The 18,762-nt window shown below is 36.5% G+C and overlaps 2 long non-coding RNA genes across 4 annotated transcripts; both read right to left on the bottom strand.

The window, feature by feature from the left end:
- Positions 1 to 2,916: 2,916 nt before the first annotated feature.
- On the bottom strand, positions 2,917 to 8,796 carry LOC108166800 (uncharacterized). Of its 2 annotated transcripts, none has more exons than XR_001777192.1 (3): positions 8,683 to 8,796; positions 8,122 to 8,592; positions 2,917 to 4,005 (listed from the first exon to the last, which is right to left on the bottom strand). It is a non-coding gene; the product is annotated as an uncharacterized LOC108166800 (long non-coding RNA). The 2 variants fall into 2 exon arrangements; XR_001777191.1 differs by having other exon boundaries at positions 8,502 to 8,592.
- Positions 8,797 to 11,664: 2,868 nt separating this feature from the next.
- Positions 11,665 to 17,544, bottom strand: LOC108166816 (uncharacterized). Of its 2 annotated transcripts, none has more exons than XR_001777215.1 (3): positions 17,431 to 17,544; positions 16,870 to 17,340; positions 11,665 to 12,753 (listed from the first exon to the last, which is right to left on the bottom strand). It is a non-coding gene; the product is annotated as an uncharacterized LOC108166816 (long non-coding RNA). The 2 variants fall into 2 exon arrangements; XR_001777214.1 differs by having other exon boundaries at positions 17,250 to 17,340.
- Between the last annotated feature and the right edge of the window lie 1,218 nt (positions 17,545 to 18,762).

The raw sequence follows: 18,762 nt of genomic DNA, 5'->3' as shown, positions 1-18,762 counted from the left end.
TTATTCTTAGATAATGAGATTTACTAGTTTGAGGTGTTTTCACTTTAAATGCAACTGAGCTGCTCCTGGCCACGTCCCACCCCAGCTCAACGATTACACTCGCATGTGAAAAAGGCTGCAAACAGATGCTCTATTATACAACCATACATCTTTGAAAAGCAGAAGTGGAGCCTCCTGCACAATCAACAAGAATGACCACTGCAAAAACGCAGAATCTTACGAAGTATTTTTGTGTAGTTTCTAGTGCAAATATTTTAGTGCACTTGAAATAAGACAAAACTTATTTTACTGGGTAAATGTTGTGTTATAAATTATATTACCAAAAGAATTTGTACTTTTTAATCAATATTAAGGAATTATTGGCTTAAAACAAGCCCCTATATCTTTCTGAAAAGTTACTTGTCAGTTAGTTTTGTCTTATTTCAAGTGTAATAAGATATTTGCACTAGAAACTATACCAGAACAACTTGGTGCGATTTTGTGTTTTTACAGTGGAGCAAGTGGTTTCTGGATGATAAGTCAATAATTGTACAACTGTTGTGTTTTCCAGCAGCCATTGTACAGCAGTAAAACCAGCTGACCAAATGTGCAGGAGTTCAGCTTAGGTTGCTACGTAACGGGGAGCAGTCATACTTTTCAATTCATATATCTGTTGTTTTTAAAGTTTTACCACTAACTTTTTAGTGTTCAGTAGCAGCTAGTGCTCTTCTTAGCTACAGTTAGCATCGCTTTAGCTAAGGACCTTTAGCTTTAGTTGATTTGTTTTTGCTTTTTGGGGTTAAAGAGATGTTTTAAAGTCTAAAAACTACTGAATACTTTCAATTATTCACTTTAACTTCCATCACAGTATGGATAAAGTAAAAAACAGCTTTAAATGAATTTTATTTCTACAGTCAGCTGACTAATTTCACTGTCACTTCTCCTAGTCAAGCTATTAGTGCTGCGGCTTTCTGTTATTATCCAATTTATCCCCACATTGTGATGTTGACAAGCTAATTGTTGAGATGTTTCCATGAAACCAGAAAAAAAAGCCTTCACCAGTGTTTTGGTGAAATTACTGTTGAGTTTCCCAGTGGCGTAATGGGAATGTCAAACATAGTTTAACTCCTTCGTGTTCTTGGGATGACACATTTGGTGTGTAATTCACAAGCTCGCTTCTGAATTGGAAATATACATGTAATTCTGGTTGGCAGGCTGTTTATTCAAATCGCAGATGTAAAAAACTTGACGATACAGCAGAGTTTGTCCATGAGGTCTATGGTTCTGCAGGCTAAAACGGCTCATGAGATGTTAATTTACGACATTTCAGAATAAAATAATACTTTATTTTAATCATCTAAACAAGCTAAAGTTCTGGGAGGCTGTTTACCACTGAGATCAACTTTTTCTGAGCATGAAATTTCAAAGTGTGCCTTCTTCCAGACATTCTCCTTGCATTTTCCTTCCAGTGTTTGAAGTGACAGCGCTGGAATCCACAGTTGTTTTGAAATTGTTCCAAGAGACATTCCTGGCTGTGCGGCAAAGGCTTGGGAAAGTTATCCTCTTTGTGCGATCTGAACTGAGCTCATTAGATTGCCCTATTTTAAGCTGTGTTGATCAGGCAAAAGGGTTCTGTCTGAAAAACCATTTATGCTGGAAACATAAATTAAATCTTTGACTAATTGAATATGGCTGCTTACAGTGTTACTTTTTCATTCATATATCTGTTATTTTGAAAGATTTACCACTAACCTTTTAGACACTTTGCGTTTTGGCAGTAACTCCATAAAATTTAAAGGTGAACATTCAGTGAAGATATGAAGACTGGTTCAATCCAGTGGGCTCATCTTAAAGCTAGCATTTTTAATGCTGAGTTTTCTACCAACAGCTAACAACAGAGTTTGTTTTTAGGCTACATTTGGGTTTATTATTAAACAAAAGAAAATGCTGTGTCATTTTCTTAAGTTTGCCATTTGTTCCACTTAGCCCTTTTAAGGTTAAATGGAAGCTACGTTTCATGCTATGCTATGCTAGGTTTTGACCCTTTGCAACTACGTCACTTATTCAGTCGTAGCGCCATGATGGACGTCAGAAATGAACTGAGCTTCTGAAGTTGTTGTTCCCAAGTTGTTTTTGTCAGTTTATTCATGGCTTCTACTTGTTCCAGTCATTTTATTTTGCCTTTGAACGTAACACACCTGGTTGGGGCTCAGAGACGGCAGCTAGAAACATCTAGCTTAGAAACCGACCCGAACCTCCTCCCTCCTGACGTGTTCATCAAATTATCAACTTTGCCTGAATTCACACCACATTATTTATATCATTGTCATAAACGGCATTTCCCCTTATACCAGAGGAGCATTAAAAACGTGCAAAAACGAGTTTTTTTTGTTTGTTTTTCATATTAGGCTGCATGACGGTGCGGCATTGTACTAACAATTAGACGCTCACCTTCTCCATAATGCGATATTTAATATCTTTCTAATCAAACTTACTTATAAACTATATGAACGTTAGTCTAATTACCTTGTGGAAAGTGTTCGCTGCAAATCCGTGATTACACCGAGAGCTGCCAGTCATGAGGATTGACTGCTGCTGATATCCATCGCGTTTCTTTCCTCTTTAAAAATTACACAATAAAATGATGAGTTTGGTTTTCACTCTTGTCTGTTTGTGCAGCCGACCGCGCAGCACCCTACGACCATTTTTATTGCGAAATCAACAATATAGAAGCGGTATTAGGTTACCAGATGACTTTGACAGGGTTTAAAGGAGCGCATCGTCATGGCGGAGCGGGCCGAGTTTCGACTAGAGTGACGTCACGTACAAAGGGTGAATAGCTAACAGCTATTCTTAAAATAAACAATATAAGGTGACAATTAAAATCCATTTATTCTATAAAAAAAATAAATCTCCAATAATAAAAATTTAGGAGATTGAATAGGATCAGGTTCAGTGAGTCACATGAAGTTTTTAAAACATTTTATTACAGTTCAGGGTAAGCTAATGCTACTAGAAGCTACTGCTAGCACAACTAGTGACAAAAGGCTAAAAACAGTATTGCATTGTTGTATCATAACATTACAGACAATGGAGGAGATTAAAACATAGCATCTAGGATGATTTGACGTTAAAATGTTTTATTAACGTCAAACAGGTTTACTGTTTTGAGATTAAATGTAAGCTAGCTGTTTCAATAACATTGATTTTAGAGGAAAATGTTCTCTCATAGTTCCTTTTTCATCACATTACTCAAAAACAAATGTTTTAAATTAGAATTTTGCCAAGAAAAAAGCAAACTTAAACTTAAAATGATTATGTTTGTCTTAGCTATTCCTTCCAGGTGATGGCAGATTTTGCGCAGATCGATGTAGAAATACAATAAAAGCAAATCATCACAAATTAATGACATGAAAGCACTCTGGGATGTTGCACAAGCTGTTTTCCACAGAGTTGAACCACAGCCACTGTCAGCAGTGTACAAAACATCCATTCACACTTACAGTGGCCGCAGAAACAAACACTTACAAAGATAAACAACGAAACGATCCACAGGTCGGCATCAAGGCTTCACAAAGCGACCCACATCTGTGTTTCACTCATGTTGGTTTCTCCATTTGCAAGGTAAAGACATTAAAGCATTAGATTTTTTTTTCAAAAACAAGCCTGAACCCGGAGTGCTTTCCCCATCTGGAAGCAGTAGAGGGCTTGTCTAAAAGATAAAAATGATATGAACGGCTGCTGGCAACTCAAATGTCCAGTCTGGGATCAATTACATAGACAGGACTGAGAGAAAGAGGAGGAAGTACAGATTCTATATCGACCACAAACACCCACACAAACTTTTAAAAAAAAAAGAAAAAAGGTGCCTGATCTGATGCTGGTGCTCCGTTCCTGGTGTCTGGTTATGGATTGGCTGGGACCGCATGCTGCCACATTCCCACCCGACTGGCACTCGGCGTTTAACAAGCGACTGATGGCGGTTCCAGATGAGGCCGCCGTCGGCCAGCTGCTCTGGAGGGATTTCTGCAGGGATCAATAGGATAAACTGGCTGTCTATTATCCAGGTCAGATTTACACTGCAGCACAGCCAGAGTTATTATACTTACTGCAAAAACAGAAAATATCACAAGGAGTTTTTGGTCAAGTTTCTTCTCCAAATATCTCAGTTCACTTGAAATAAGACAAAACTAACTTAAAAGTTACTTTTCAGCAAGACATATTAGCTTGTTTTAAGTAAATACTTCCTTAATATCAATTTTAGAAAAAAAATACTAGTTTTGATTAGACTGGATTTGACTAGAAACACATTATACACTGCAAAAACACAAATCTTACCTGGTATTTTTGTCTAGTTTTAGTGCAAATATCTCAGTACCCTTGAAATAAGACAAAACTAACTTACAAGTATTTTTTCAGGAAGTTACAGGAGCTTGTTTTAAGTCTATAACTACATAATATCAATTTCAGAAAAAAATACTAGTTTTGATTAGATTGGATTTGACTTGATTATTTTTTACAGTGTTAAGCACATTATTCACTGCAAAAACACAAAATCTTACCAGGTATTTTTGTTTAGTTTCTAGTCAAAATATTTATTCCACTTGAAATAAGACAAAAAGCTCAGTATTAAGGAATTATTTACTAAAAAAAAGCTCCTTTTATCTTTTTTGTCTTATTTTTTTGTCTTATTTCAAGTTTACTGAGACATTTACACTAAAACTAGACAAAAACACCTGGCATGATTTTGTGTTTTTGCAGTGCGCCCTATATTTATATTTGGTGTCTACATATTTTGAGCATTTCTGCACCACCAGACACATCTGCCTCGCAGTCGTAACGAAATGCATCATGGGACGTTTAAGGCCCAGAAGGAGGAGGGTCAGGCTGGAATGAATATGAATAAAGTAAAAACAGACAGGCCGACCAGGAGGGGCGAGAGTGGGACCGAGACAAAGGAATTTAATAAGATCCAGACCTCTTTGAGCTCTCGCTGTTTTAAAAGACGACTCTGCCGTACAGCTACGCTCTCCGTCTCACTGCGAGACCCGAGCTGGCGGCCGCGGCTTTGTAAAAGGTCAAAACGACACGTCCAGAGCTCATAACCAATTCATAAATGGAGCTGGACTTCACCTCAAGTGGCCCCAGTAAACTTCACAGACAGGGCCTGCTCTGTGTCTGCTCAGAGAAAAGGGTTGTTTTCTCATGTGGGCACTATTTTCACCAGATTATTATGATGTGAAATTAGAAATTACACCTAAAAACGACCTGAAGCTTTAATTTGTTGTAAGAAAATGTAGAAAAATACCTACGAAATGGCTTTTCATGCCCAAAAATGTAACAATTTTTTATTTGTAGTAAAAAAAACAGTTTGTTGATCATCTCAGTCCCGTAGACTGTCTATGGAGCTACATTGGGGCCATGAAGGTTGTTCAAAAGGGAAAAAATTGAAAGTAAAAAAAAAATTTTATCTGAAAAAAAAAACTGATTTGAAACTGAAAAAATATTTGAAAAATAAAATAGTAGAATCTGGAAAAAAATTTAAACTGAAAAAATATATATTTGAAACTGAAAAAAAAATTAACTAAAAAAATAAATTTAAGCTGAAAAAAGTTTTGAGACTGGAAAGAAATTATTTGAAACTAAAGAAAAAAGATTTGAATCTGAAAAACAAGTATTAAACTGAAAATAATAAACTGAAACATAAAAATAACTTGAATCTAAAAAGTAGTTTTAATTTTTTTTCAGTTTCAAATCTTTTTTTCCCAATTCAAATCGTTTTTCTTATTTTTTTGATCAAACTTTATGGCCCTGATTTAGTTCCATAGTTGACTTCACACACCCAGGTTCTCTGGTTTTATCAGAGCTGTTAACAGAAGAATTGACAGAAAAACGGGAGGAGCTGTCAGTTAGTTGTTGCCATGGCAACCTCCAACTGTCAAGAGCAGCGTAACAGAACTTACCGATAAATACCAGAAAACGTTTTGACAACGTGAAATGAATTTGAAGAATAAATAAAGACTTTTTCACAACTTTACATCTATAATATTGTAAACACAAAACCCTGTTGTCTTAGTTTTTGGAGTTTTTGGAGCAAACAAGACAAAGTAAAAGACTTTTTACCATGTTATAGTTTAAATAATCTACTGGTAGTACTTTTTCATAATTATTAAGGAATTGTTTACTTAAAATAAGCTCCAATATCTTTCTGAAAAGTTACTTTTAAGTTTGTTTTGTCTTATTTCAAGTGTACTAATATATTGGCACTAGAAACTGAACTTCTTGGTATCAAGACTTTGTGATTTTGCAGTGCATTCTTCAGTACTAAGCTAATTTGTTTTTCTTGACTGATTTCATTTTAAATGTGTAAAACAGCGTAAAAACCTGAAATCCCTCACACATTATTTTTCATCTTTAAGGAAAACAATCTAAAAAGGAAAACACTGAAATAGTTTTCCCTACTTTTATTTTCTGATGTTTTGGTGAAAAATAGCGAGATTCATTAAAATTCATCAGAGAAACTTTACTGCCATCTACTGGCGGTTCTAATTCTCTACAATCAAATGTCTGCAGTTTCTTTTTCCCTGTATTTGTTGACATTTGCTGCATTTTTATTTTTATTTTATTTTTTCAATTTCCAAACGTTTTTTACAGATTTGTTTTATTTAGAAATGGTCAAATTTCGCTAAATAAGAAACCAACACTGGCAAGTCTGTGTGTTTAGGTATGGTGTAAGGAGTAAAGTAAATGATTTCATTAAAATGCACCATCTACACTCCAAAATTATTCATACCCCTGTTAGATTTACATTTTAAATGTATTTTTATTTGACCAAGAAATAATATAGCTTTAATTTAAACAAAGGAGTGTTAAAAATTATTTATGGCACTTTCTCAGTAATAATAAAACATTTTTATTGGTATTTATATTAATCAACCCCTTGTTATAATTGCTAACCAGCTTTTTGCATGTTTCAACTTGTCTTTTGATTATTTATTCTTGAAGGTCAAAGGTCTCCTCGTCATCACCTTAATTTTTAACTCCCTTCACAGATCATTGTATCAAATTCAAATATCGGTTTATCAACGAAATAAAAACGCTTATTTTGAAAATCCCACGAGTCATGTGATCAACAACCGGATGTTACTACTGGCGGAAATTAAATGACGTGTCATGTTTTTAATAGCTTGTCGGGTGAGCAAACTTATTAATTACTGTGATAATAATTATGTTTCTTATGTAATGGAATTTCTGAACACAGTTACCACATGAAGTCACATTTCCTGCTTCCGGTTACCCCGCCGCCATTGGAAGCAGTTTTCCTTTTCATTGAAAAACGCGATGTTTGGATATTGTTGGATTCCGGGGTGTAAAAACCAACAGTAAAGAGGAATTTTCTTTACATCCAGTGAAGGTGAGCAAACTTTACTTCTAAATACTGAGTGTCTTGCTAATATCAGAATAACAGAAGTTGCGTAACAAGGTGGCTGACATCCGGTCCGATCTTGTGGGAGCTGTAGCTGCGTTTTCATTTCATATGTACAAAAAATGTTGTTGATATTCTGCTAATGTCTAAAATACGAAACGCAATTAAAATGAGTTATTAAAAAACATGCCATGCCATCATCCTCCAACCACTTCCTGTCGTCGTCTTTGTCATTTCCGCCAGTAGTAACATCCTCTTGTTGATCACACATGACTCACGTGATGCAACTTTAGCAAAATACTCGTTTTTTTGTGAGTAATTCCAGGGCAGAAACTTCTTATCAAAAACATGACTATTTGTTTCCATTAAACAAATTTATTTTCATAATTTCAATTTAAAGGTAAATGGATATGCAGCTTATGAGAGTGTAGCACTCAACTGAGCAGATTAAGCAACTTGGAATGACATAACCTTTTTCAAAAACAAATTATTGAATCCATTTCCCTCCTAATGAAACCGGAGCTTTGGTGGTTTTTTCTGGGTGGTCTTGTGATTGTGTGGTTGCTGCTTTCTGTGCAGCTCCTTGATCAAAGTTTTCTTTGCTTTATTCATCATCATGTTGGCCTGAATCCAAAACATGTCGTCCATCTACAGCTCAGAAACTTCCTTTCATCATGTTCTGGCCTGGGCTGTGTGCAAGGTGTCCGCCATCTTACCCAGGTCATTATTTGGGTTGAGTCCGGTGGCATCTGGTGGTGATCAGAGCTGCGTAACCACTAGACTAAGTAACGCTTTGGAGAAAATAGATACTGATGGTCCTTCCTTCTTTCCTTCGTTTCTTCTTTCCTTCTTTCTTTCTTTCTTTGTCCATTTCCTTTTTTAGTTTGTCAAAAAAGCAAAACTCTGCCTCTCGTTCTCATTTCACTTCTTACAGCAGCTCCTCCTCGTAGCCTGGAGTGACATTACACCCCATAACCCAACATAGAGGAATCAAACCGATCAAAGGGTTTTCTAAGGTAAGCAGAGATTAAAAATGCTTACACTGGAAAAGAAAAGTAATTGCAGTCAGAGGAACTTCTCCCTCTGTTACGAGTACCTGAAAACAAGATGGAGGTCAGAGTCCTGGGAGCAGTTTCACTCTCCGATGATCAGGCCCTTCAGGCGTCGCCGCCATAAAAAGTGTCAACCTATTAGAGTAGAATAACGTTTCTGGCATGCGGCCGCACTTAAAGCACAATTTGTTCAGCCGTATTAGTAATTCACCCACTCAGACTGACCTGCGCCTCCCGGGCTGACGGCCCTTCAATTATTCATCTGGAAGCAACTGCAGCTGCAAACATGGACGCCGTCATTCACACTCCTCTTTCTTTCTTTCTTTCTTTCTTTCTTTCTTTCTTCCCTCCTTTCCTTCCTTCCTTCCTTCCTCCCTTCCTCTCTCCCTCCTTCCCTCCCTTCCTTCCTCCCTTCCTTCCTCCCTTCCTCCCTACTTCTCTCCTTCCTTTCCTTCCTTCCTTCCTCCCTTCCTCCCTCCCTCCTTCCCTCTCTCCTTCCCTTCCTTCTTTCCTCCCTCCCTCCCTCCCTTCCTCCTTTCCTCCCTCGTTCGTCTCTTGGTTTATTTTTCCTCCGCAGCGCTGTCTCGTTCCCTGAGGATAAACCAATTTACATTCTTATTTTCCTCCTCAGATCCATGCCAGTTTCCATGACAACATAGTTTCACTTTCTCATCCTTCTCTCTCTCTGGCCCTCTCCCTCGCTCCTGCTCTCTCATTTCCCGCTGAGCCTTTCTTCTGTTCTCTTGACCTTCCTCCAGCATTTCGTTCCTCCTTTTATTCCTCTCTGCTCGTTCTTCTGCCGGGTTAATCGACTCAGAGGGAGGAACTCTCATTGTCTCTCTGCATTTTTCCCATAATAAACATAAAATTACTCTATATTATACGATCTGCACAGCTAAAAAGTTTAGCATTTTCACTAAGCAAGATGAATCGGGCATAATTATATAATCTGTGAGGGTTTTCATGCTAAATTGGGAGATAATGACTTCACTCATTTGGTGCTAATAAACTCCTAAGCAACATAATTAGCTGTGCATAATGGCTGCTGGCAACAGGTGCAAAGAGGCTTTCCTTTTTTTCTTTTTTTTTGGTGAAAGGAATCTTTTCTCTCTTCTTTGTCAAACAGAAGGTGTTTCAGATCAAACTGATGATCCAAAACGAAGCTGCAGGTTCACAGCTACACTGCAAAACACAAAATCTTACCAAGTATTTTTGGTCTAGTTTCTTATGCAAATATCTTAGTCCACTTGAAATAAGACAAAACTGTGTTACAAGTTACTCTTTTAGCAAAACATATGAGCTTGTTTTAAGTCAATAATCCTTTAATATTGATTAAAAAGTTCTTGTTTTACTGGCAGATTATTTCACTTATAGCACTGGAGAAATGGAAAAAGTTTTAAAAAAAATCTTTATTAAGGAATTATTGACTTTAAATAAACATCTATATCTTGCAGAAAAGTTACTGGTAAGTTAATTTTCTCTTATTTCAAGTGTACTACGGTACTTGCACTAGAAACTAAACCAAAAATAGTTGGTAAGATTTTTTTTTTTGCAGTGAACAAAGCCAACACGGCTTGGGAGAGCAAGAGCACTGCAAAAACATAAAATCTTACCAGATATTTTTGGTCTACTTTCTAGTGCAAATAACGGAGTAAACAAAACTGACTTACAAGCAACTTCTCAGCATTATATGGTGCTTATTTTAAGTAAATACTTCCTTAATATCTGCGAAAATGTAGTAGTTATACTGTCAGATTATTTCACTTATAACAAGGGAAGAAAGTCTTGTTGAAAGTAAAATAATCTGCCGGTGGAACTAGTTCTTTATTTTTATTAATATTAAGTCATTATTAACTTTAAACAAGCTCCATGTCTTGCTGAAAAGTTATTTGTAAATTAGTTTTTACAGCATTGCGCAGAATATACGACAAAATAAAACTTATTTTGTTTATTTTTAGTCACAAAAATGTATTGTGTGAAGTTTTTAATTCCACTGATGTGAATATGTTCTAAATTATATCACAATGCAACCGTTTCTTCTTATTGCTTAACTCTATTTTATTTTTATGTCAGTGAATTGAGTTTGTGTTTTTTATTTTATTAATGAAGAAAATGATTTGATCGCTGTAGATCATTTAGGAATAAAGATGATCCTGATGTGGAAGTGCAACTATATTAAGCTAAATTTATTTGAAGTAAATTACAAAAGGTGAGTTTTCTGCCCGACCACCAGGCGGAGCAAAAGAGCAAAGAAAAACTAGAAAATTCCTGCAGAAATTTTAAAGGGGCATGCCAAAGTGTGCCCGTCGGCTTTGAGCCAGCGTTACGATGCTAAAAATTAGCATTAATGCTAAAGAAAGCTGCAATGTAGTCAATAACCTGTGGAGTGGCAGAAGCATGTTGACTAAGCTGTACTTGTACCATTNACTTGTTCCAGTCATTTTATTTTGCCTTTGAACGTAACACACCTGGTTGGGGCTCAGAGACGGCAGCTAGAAACATCTAGCTTAGAAACCGACCCGAACCTCCTCCCTCCTGACGTGTTCATCAAATTATCAACTTTGCCTGAATTCACACCACATTATTTATATCATTGTCATAAACGGCATTTCCCCTTATACCAGAGGAGCATTAAAAACGTGCAAAAACGAGTTTTTTTTGTTTGTTTTTCATATTAGGCTGCATGACGGTGCGGCATTGTACTAACAATTAGACGCTCACCTTCTCCATAATGCGATATTTAATATCTTTCTAATCAAACTTACTTATAAACTATATGAACGTTAGTCTAATTACCTTGTGGAAAGTGTTCGCTGCAAATCCGTGATTACACCGAGAGCTGCCAGTCATGAGGATTGACTGCTGCTGATATCCATCGCGTTTCTTTCCTCTTTAAAAATTACACAATAAAATGATGAGTTTGGTTTTCACTCTTGTCTGTTTGTGCAGCCGACCGCGCAGCACCCTACGACCATTTTTATTGCGAAATCAACAATATAGAAGCGGTATTAGGTTACCAGATGACTTTGACAGGGTTTAAAGGAGCGCATCGTCATGGCGGAGCGGGCCGAGTTTCGACTAGAGTGACGTCACGTACAAAGGGTGAATAGCTAACAGCTATTCTTAAAATAAACAATATAAGGTGACAATTAAAATCCATTTATTCTATAAAAAAAATAAATCTCCAATAATAAAAATTTAGGAGATTGAATAGGATCAGGTTCAGTGAGTCACATGAAGTTTTTAAAACATTTTATTACAGTTCAGGGTAAGCTAATGCTACTAGAAGCTACTGCTAGCACAACTAGTGACAAAAGGCTAAAAACAGTATTGCATTGTTGTATCATAACATTACAGACAATGGAGGAGATTAAAACATAGCATCTAGGATGATTTGACGTTAAAATGTTTTATTAACGTCAAACAGGTTTACTGTTTTGAGATTAAATGTAAGCTAGCTGTTTCAATAACATTGATTTTAGAGGAAAATGTTCTCTCATAGTTCCTTTTTCATCACATTACTCAAAAACAAATGTTTTAAATTAGAATTTTGCCAAGAAAAAAGCAAACTTAAACTTAAAATGATTATGTTTGTCTTAGCTATTCCTTCCAGGTGATGGCAGATTTTGCGCAGATCGATGTAGAAATACAATAAAAGCAAATCATCACAAATTAATGACATGAAAGCACTCTGGGATGTTGCACAAGCTGTTTTCCACAGAGTTGAACCACAGCCACTGTCAGCAGTGTACAAAACATCCATTCACACTTACAGTGGCCGCAGAAACAAACACTTACAAAGATAAACAACGAAACGATCCACAGGTCGGCATCAAGGCTTCACAAAGCGACCCACATCTGTGTTTCACTCATGTTGGTTTCTCCATTTGCAAGGTAAAGACATTAAAGCATTAGATTTTTTTTTCAAAAACAAGCCTGAACCCGGAGTGCTTTCCCCATCTGGAAGCAGTAGAGGGCTTGTCTAAAAGATAAAAATGATATGAACGGCTGCTGGCAACTCAAATGTCCAGTCTGGGATCAATTACATAGACAGGACTGAGAGAAAGAGGAGGAAGTACAGATTCTATATCGACCACAAACACCCACACAAACTTTTAAAAAAAAAAGAAAAAAGGTGCCTGATCTGATGCTGGTGCTCCGTTCCTGGTGTCTGGTTATGGATTGGCTGGGACCGCATGCTGCCACATTCCCACCCGACTGGCACTCGGCGTTTAACAAGCGACTGATGGCGGTTCCAGATGAGGCCGCCGTCGGCCAGCTGCTCTGGAGGGATTTCTGCAGGGATCAATAGGATAAACTGGCTGTCTATTATCCAGGTCAGATTTACACTGCAGCACAGCCAGAGTTATTATACTTACTGCAAAAACAGAAAATATCACAAGGAGTTTTTGGTCAAGTTTCTTCTCCAAATATCTCAGTTCACTTGAAATAAGACAAAACTAACTTAAAAGTTACTTTTCAGCAAGACATATTAGCTTGTTTTAAGTAAATACTTCCTTAATATCAATTTTAGAAAAAAAATACTAGTTTTGATTAGACTGGATTTGACTAGAAACACATTATACACTGCAAAAACACAAATCTTACCTGGTATTTTTGTCTAGTTTTAGTGCAAATATCTCAGTACCCTTGAAATAAGACAAAACTAACTTACAAGTATTTTTTCAGGAAGTTACAGGAGCTTGTTTTAAGTCTATAACTACATAATATCAATTTCAGAAAAAAATACTAGTTTTGATTAGATTGGATTTGACTTGATTATTTTTTACAGTGTTAAGCACATTATTCACTGCAAAAACACAAAATCTTACCAGGTATTTTTGTTTAGTTTCTAGTCAAAATATTTATTCCACTTGAAATAAGACAAAAAGCTCAGTATTAAGGAATTATTTACTAAAAAAAAGCTCCTTTTATCTTTTTTGTCTTATTTTTTTGTCTTATTTCAAGTTTACTGAGACATTTACACTAAAACTAGACAAAAACACCTGGCATGATTTTGTGTTTTTGCAGTGCGCCCTATATTTATATTTGGTGTCTACATATTTTGAGCATTTCTGCACCACCAGACACATCTGCCTCGCAGTCGTAACGAAATGCATCATGGGACGTTTAAGGCCCAGAAGGAGGAGGGTCAGGCTGGAATGAATATGAATAAAGTAAAAACAGACAGGCCGACCAGGAGGGGCGAGAGTGGGACCGAGACAAAGGAATTTAATAAGATCCAGACCTCTTTGAGCTCTCGCTGTTTTAAAAGACGACTCTGCCGTACAGCTACGCTCTCCGTCTCACTGCGAGACCCGAGCTGGCGGCCGCGGCTTTGTAAAAGGTCAAAACGACACGTCCAGAGCTCATAACCAATTCATAAATGGAGCTGGACTTCACCTCAAGTGGCCCCAGTAAACTTCACAGACAGGGCCTGCTCTGTGTCTGCTCAGAGAAAAGGGTTGTTTTCTCATGTGGGCACTATTTTCACCAGATTATTATGATGTGAAATTAGAAATTACACCTAAAAACGACCTGAAGCTTTAATTTGTTGTAAGAAAATGTAGAAAAATACCTACGAAATGGCTTTTCATGCCCAAAAATGTAACAATTTTTTATTTGTAGTAAAAAAAACAGTTTGTTGATCATCTCAGTCCCGTAGACTGTCTATGGAGCTACATTGGGGCCATGAAGGTTGTTCAAAAGGGAAAAAATTGAAAGTAAAAAAAAAATTTTATCTGAAAAAAAAAACTGATTTGAAACTGAAAAAATATTTGAAAAATAAAATAGTAGAATCTGGAAAAAAATTTAAACTGAAAAAATATATATTTGAAACTGAAAAAAAAATTAACTAAAAAAATAAATTTAAGCTGAAAAAAGTTTTGAGACTGGAAAGAAATTATTTGAAACTAAAGAAAAAAGATTTGAATCTGAAAAACAAGTATTAAACTGAAAATAATAAACTGAAACATAAAAATAACTTGAATCTAAAAAGTAGTTTTAATTTTTTTTCAGTTTCAAATCTTTTTTTCCCAATTCAAATCGTTTTTCTTATTTTTTTGATCAAACTTTATGGCCCTGATTTAGTTCCATAGTTGACTTCACACACCCAGGTTCTCTGGTTTTATCAGAGCTGTTAACAGAAGAATTGACAGAAAAACGGGAGGAGCTGTCAGTTAGTTGTTGCCATGGCAACCTCCAACTGTCAAGAGCAGCGTAACAGAACTTACCGATAAATACCAGAAAACGTTTTGACAACGTGAAATGAATTTGAAGAATAAATAAAGACTTTTTCACAACTTTACATCTATAATATTGTAAACACAAAACCCTGTTGTCTTAGTTTTTGGAGTTTTTGGAGCAAACAAGACAAAGTAAAAGACTTTTTACCATGTTATAGTTTAAATAATCTACTGGTAGTACTTTTTCATAATTATTAAGGAATTGTTTACTTAAAATAAGCTCCAATATCTTTCTGAAAAGTTACTTTTAAGTTTGTTTTGTCTTATTTCAAGTGTACTAATATATTGGCACTAGAAACTGAACTTCTTGGTATCAAGACTTTGTGATTTTGCAGTGCATTCTTCAGTACTAAGCTAATTTGTTTTTCTTGACTGATTTCATTTTAAATGTGTAAAACAGCGTAAAAACCTGAAATCCCTCACACATTATTTTTCATCTTTAAGGAAAACAATCTAAAAAGGAAAACACTGAAATAGTTTTCCCTACTTTTATTTTCTGATGTTTTGGTGAAAAATAGCGAGATTCATTAAAATTCATCAGAGAAACTTTACTGCCATCTACTGGCGGTTCTAATTCTCTACAATCAAATGTCTGCAGTTTCTTTTTCCCTGTATTTGTTGACATTTGCTGCATTTTTATTTTTATTTTATTTTTTCAATTTCCAAACGTTTTTTACAGATTTGTTTTATTTAGAAATGGTCAAATTTCGCTAAATAAGAAACCAACACTGGCAAGTCTGTGTGTTTAGGTATGGTGTAAGGAGTAAAGTAAATGATTTCATTAAAATGCACCATCTACACTCCAAAATTATTCATACCCCTGTTAGATTTACATTTTAAATGTATTTTTATTTGACCAAGAAATAATATAGCTTTAATTTAAACAAAGGAGTGTTAAAAATTATTTATGGCACTTTCTCAGTAATAATAAAACATTTTTATTGGTATTTATATTAATCAACCCCTTGTTATAATTGCTAACCAGCTTTTTGCATGTTTCAACTTGTCTTTTGATTATTTATTCTTGAAGGTCAAAGGTCTCCTCGTCATCACCTTAATTTTTAACTCCCTTCACAGATCATTGTATCAAATTCAAATATCGGTTTATCAACGAAATAAAAACGCTTATTTTGAAAATCCCACGAGTCATGTGATCAACAACCGGATGTTACTACTGGCGGAAATTAAATGACGTGTCATGTTTTTAATAGCTTGTCGGGTGAGCAAACTTATTAATTACTGTGATAATAATTATGTTTCTTATGTAATGGAATTTCTGAACACAGTTACCACATGAAGTCACATTTCCTGCTTCCGGTTACCCCGCCGCCATTGGAAGCAGTTTTCCTTTTCATTGAAAAACGCGATGTTTGGATATTGTTGGATTCCGGGGTGTAAAAACCAACAGTAAAGAGGAATTTTCTTTACATCCAGTGAAGGTGAGCAAACTTTACTTCTAAATACTGAGTGTCTTGCTAATATCAGAATAACAGAAGTTGCGTAACAAGGTGGCTGACATCCGGTCCGATCTTGTGGGAGCTGTAGCTGCGTTTTCATTTCATATGTACAAAAAATGTTGTTGATATTCTGCTAATGTCTAAAATACGAAACGCAATTAAAATGAGTTATTAAAAAACATGCCATGCCATCATCCTCCAACCACTTCCTGTCGTCGTCTTTGTCATTTCCGCCAGTAGTAACATCCTCTTGTTGATCACACATGACTCACGTGATGCAACTTTAGCAAAATACTCGTTTTTTTGTGAGTAATTCCAGGGCAGAAACTTCTTATCAAAAACATGACTATTTGTTTCCATTAAACAAATTTATTTTCATAATTTCAATTTAAAGGTAAATGGATATGCAGCTTATGAGAGTGTAGCACTCAACTGAGCAGATTAAGCAACTTGGAATGACATAACCTTTTTCAAAAACAAATTATTGAATCCATTTCCCTCCTAATGAAACCGGAGCTTTGGTGGTTTTTTCTGGGTGGTCTTGTGATTGTGTGGTTGCTGCTTTCTGTGCAGCTCCTTGATCAAAGTTTTCTTTGCTTTATTCATCATCATGTTGGCCTGAATCCAAAACATGTCGTCCATCTACAGCTCAGAAACTTCCTTTCATCATGTTCTGGCCTGGGCTGTGTGCAAGGTGTCCGCCATCTTACCCAGGTCATTATTTGGGTTGAGTCCGGTGGCATCTGGTGGTGATCAGAGCTGCGTAACCACTAGACTAAGTAACGCTTTGGAGAAAATAGATACTGATGGTCCTTCCTTCTTTCCTTCGTTTCTTCTTTCCTTCTTTCTTTCTTTCTTTGTCCATTTCCTTTTTTAGTTTGTCAAAAAAGCAAAACTCTGCCTCTCGTTCTCATTTCACTTCTTACAGCAGCTCCTCCTCGTAGCCTGGAGTGACATTACACCCCATAACCCAACATAGAGGAATCAAACCGATCAAAGGGTTTTCTAAGGTAAGCAGAGATTAAAAATGCTTACACTGGAAAAGAAAAGTAATTGCAGTCAGAGGAACTTCTCCCTCTGTTACGAGTACCTGAAAACAAGATGGAGGTCAGAGTCCTGGGAGCAGTTTCACTCTCCGATGATCAGGCCCTTCAGGCGTCGCCGCCATAAAAAGTGTCAACCTATTAGAGTAGAATAACGTTTCTGGCATGCGGCCGCACTTAAAGCACAATTTGTTCAGCCGTATTAGTAATTCACCCACTCAGACTGACCTGCGCCTCCCGGGCTGACGGCCCTTCAATTATTCATCTGGAAGCAACTGCAGCTGCAAACATGGACGCCGTCATTCACACTCCTCTTTCTTTCTTTCTTTCTTTCTTTCTTTCTTTCTTCCCTCCTTTCCTTCCTTCCTTCCTTCCTCCCTTCCTCTCTCCCTCCTTCCCTCCCTTCCTTCCTCCCTTCCTTCCTCCCTTCCTCCCTACTTCTCTCCTTCCTTTCCTTCCTTCCTTCCTCCCTTCCTCCCTCCCTCCTTCCCTCTCTCCTTCCCTTCCTTCTTTCCTCCCTCCCTCCCTCCCTTCCTCCTTTCCTCCCTCGTTCGTCTCTTGGTTTATTTTTCCTCCGCAGCGCTGTCTCGTTCCCTGAGGATAAACCAATTTACATTCTTATTTTCCTCCTCAGATCCATGCCAGTTTCCATGACAACATAGTTTCACTTTCTCATCCTTCTCTCTCTCTGGCCCTCTCCCTCGCTCCTGCTCTCTCATTTCCCGCTGAGCCTTTCTTCTGTTCTCTTGACCTTCCTCCAGCATTTCGTTCCTCCTTTTATTCCTCTCTGCTCGTTCTTCTGCCGGGTTAATCGACTCAGAGGGAGGAACTCTCATTGTCTCTCTGCATTTTTCCCATAATAAACATAAAATTACTCTATATTATACGATCTGCACAGCTAAAAAGTTTAGCATTTTCACTAAGCAAGATGAATCGGGCATAATTATATAATCTGTGAGGGTTTTCATGCTAAATTGGGAGATAATGACTTCACTCATTTGGTGCTAATAAACTCCTAAGCAACATAATTAGCTGTGCATAATGGCTGCTGGCAACAGGTGCAAAGAGGCTTTCCTTTTTTTCTTTTTTTTTGGTGAAAGGAATCTTTTCTCTCTTCTTTGTCAAACAGAAGGTGTTTCAGATCAAACTGATGATCCAAAACGAAGCTGCAGGTTCACAGCTACACTGCAAAACACAAAATCTTACCAAGTATTTTTGGTCTAGTTTCTTATGCAAATATCTTAGTCCACTTGAAATAAGACAAAACTGTGTTACAAGTTACTCTTTTAGCAAAACATATGAGCTTGTTTTAAGTCAATAATCCTTTAATATTGATTAAAAAGTTCTTGTTTTACTGGCAGATTATTTCACTTATAGCACTGGAGAAATGGAAAAAGTTTTAAAAAAAATCTTTATTAAGGAATTATTGACTTTAAATAAACATCTATATCTTGCAGAAAAGTTACTGGTAAGTTAATTTTCTCTTATTTCAAGTGTACTACGGTACTTGCACTAGAAACTAAACCAAAAATAGTTGGTAAGATTTTTTTTTTTGCAGTG

Source organism: Poecilia reticulata, linkage group LG13 (genome assembly GCF_000633615.1).
Source record: "Poecilia reticulata strain Guanapo linkage group LG13, Guppy_female_1.0+MT, whole genome shotgun sequence".
NCBI classification, from domain to species: Eukaryota; Metazoa; Chordata; class Actinopteri; order Cyprinodontiformes; family Poeciliidae; genus Poecilia; species Poecilia reticulata.
Note: the sequence above shows the minus strand (reverse complement) of the source record. Positions and strands in the feature narration are given on the sequence as shown.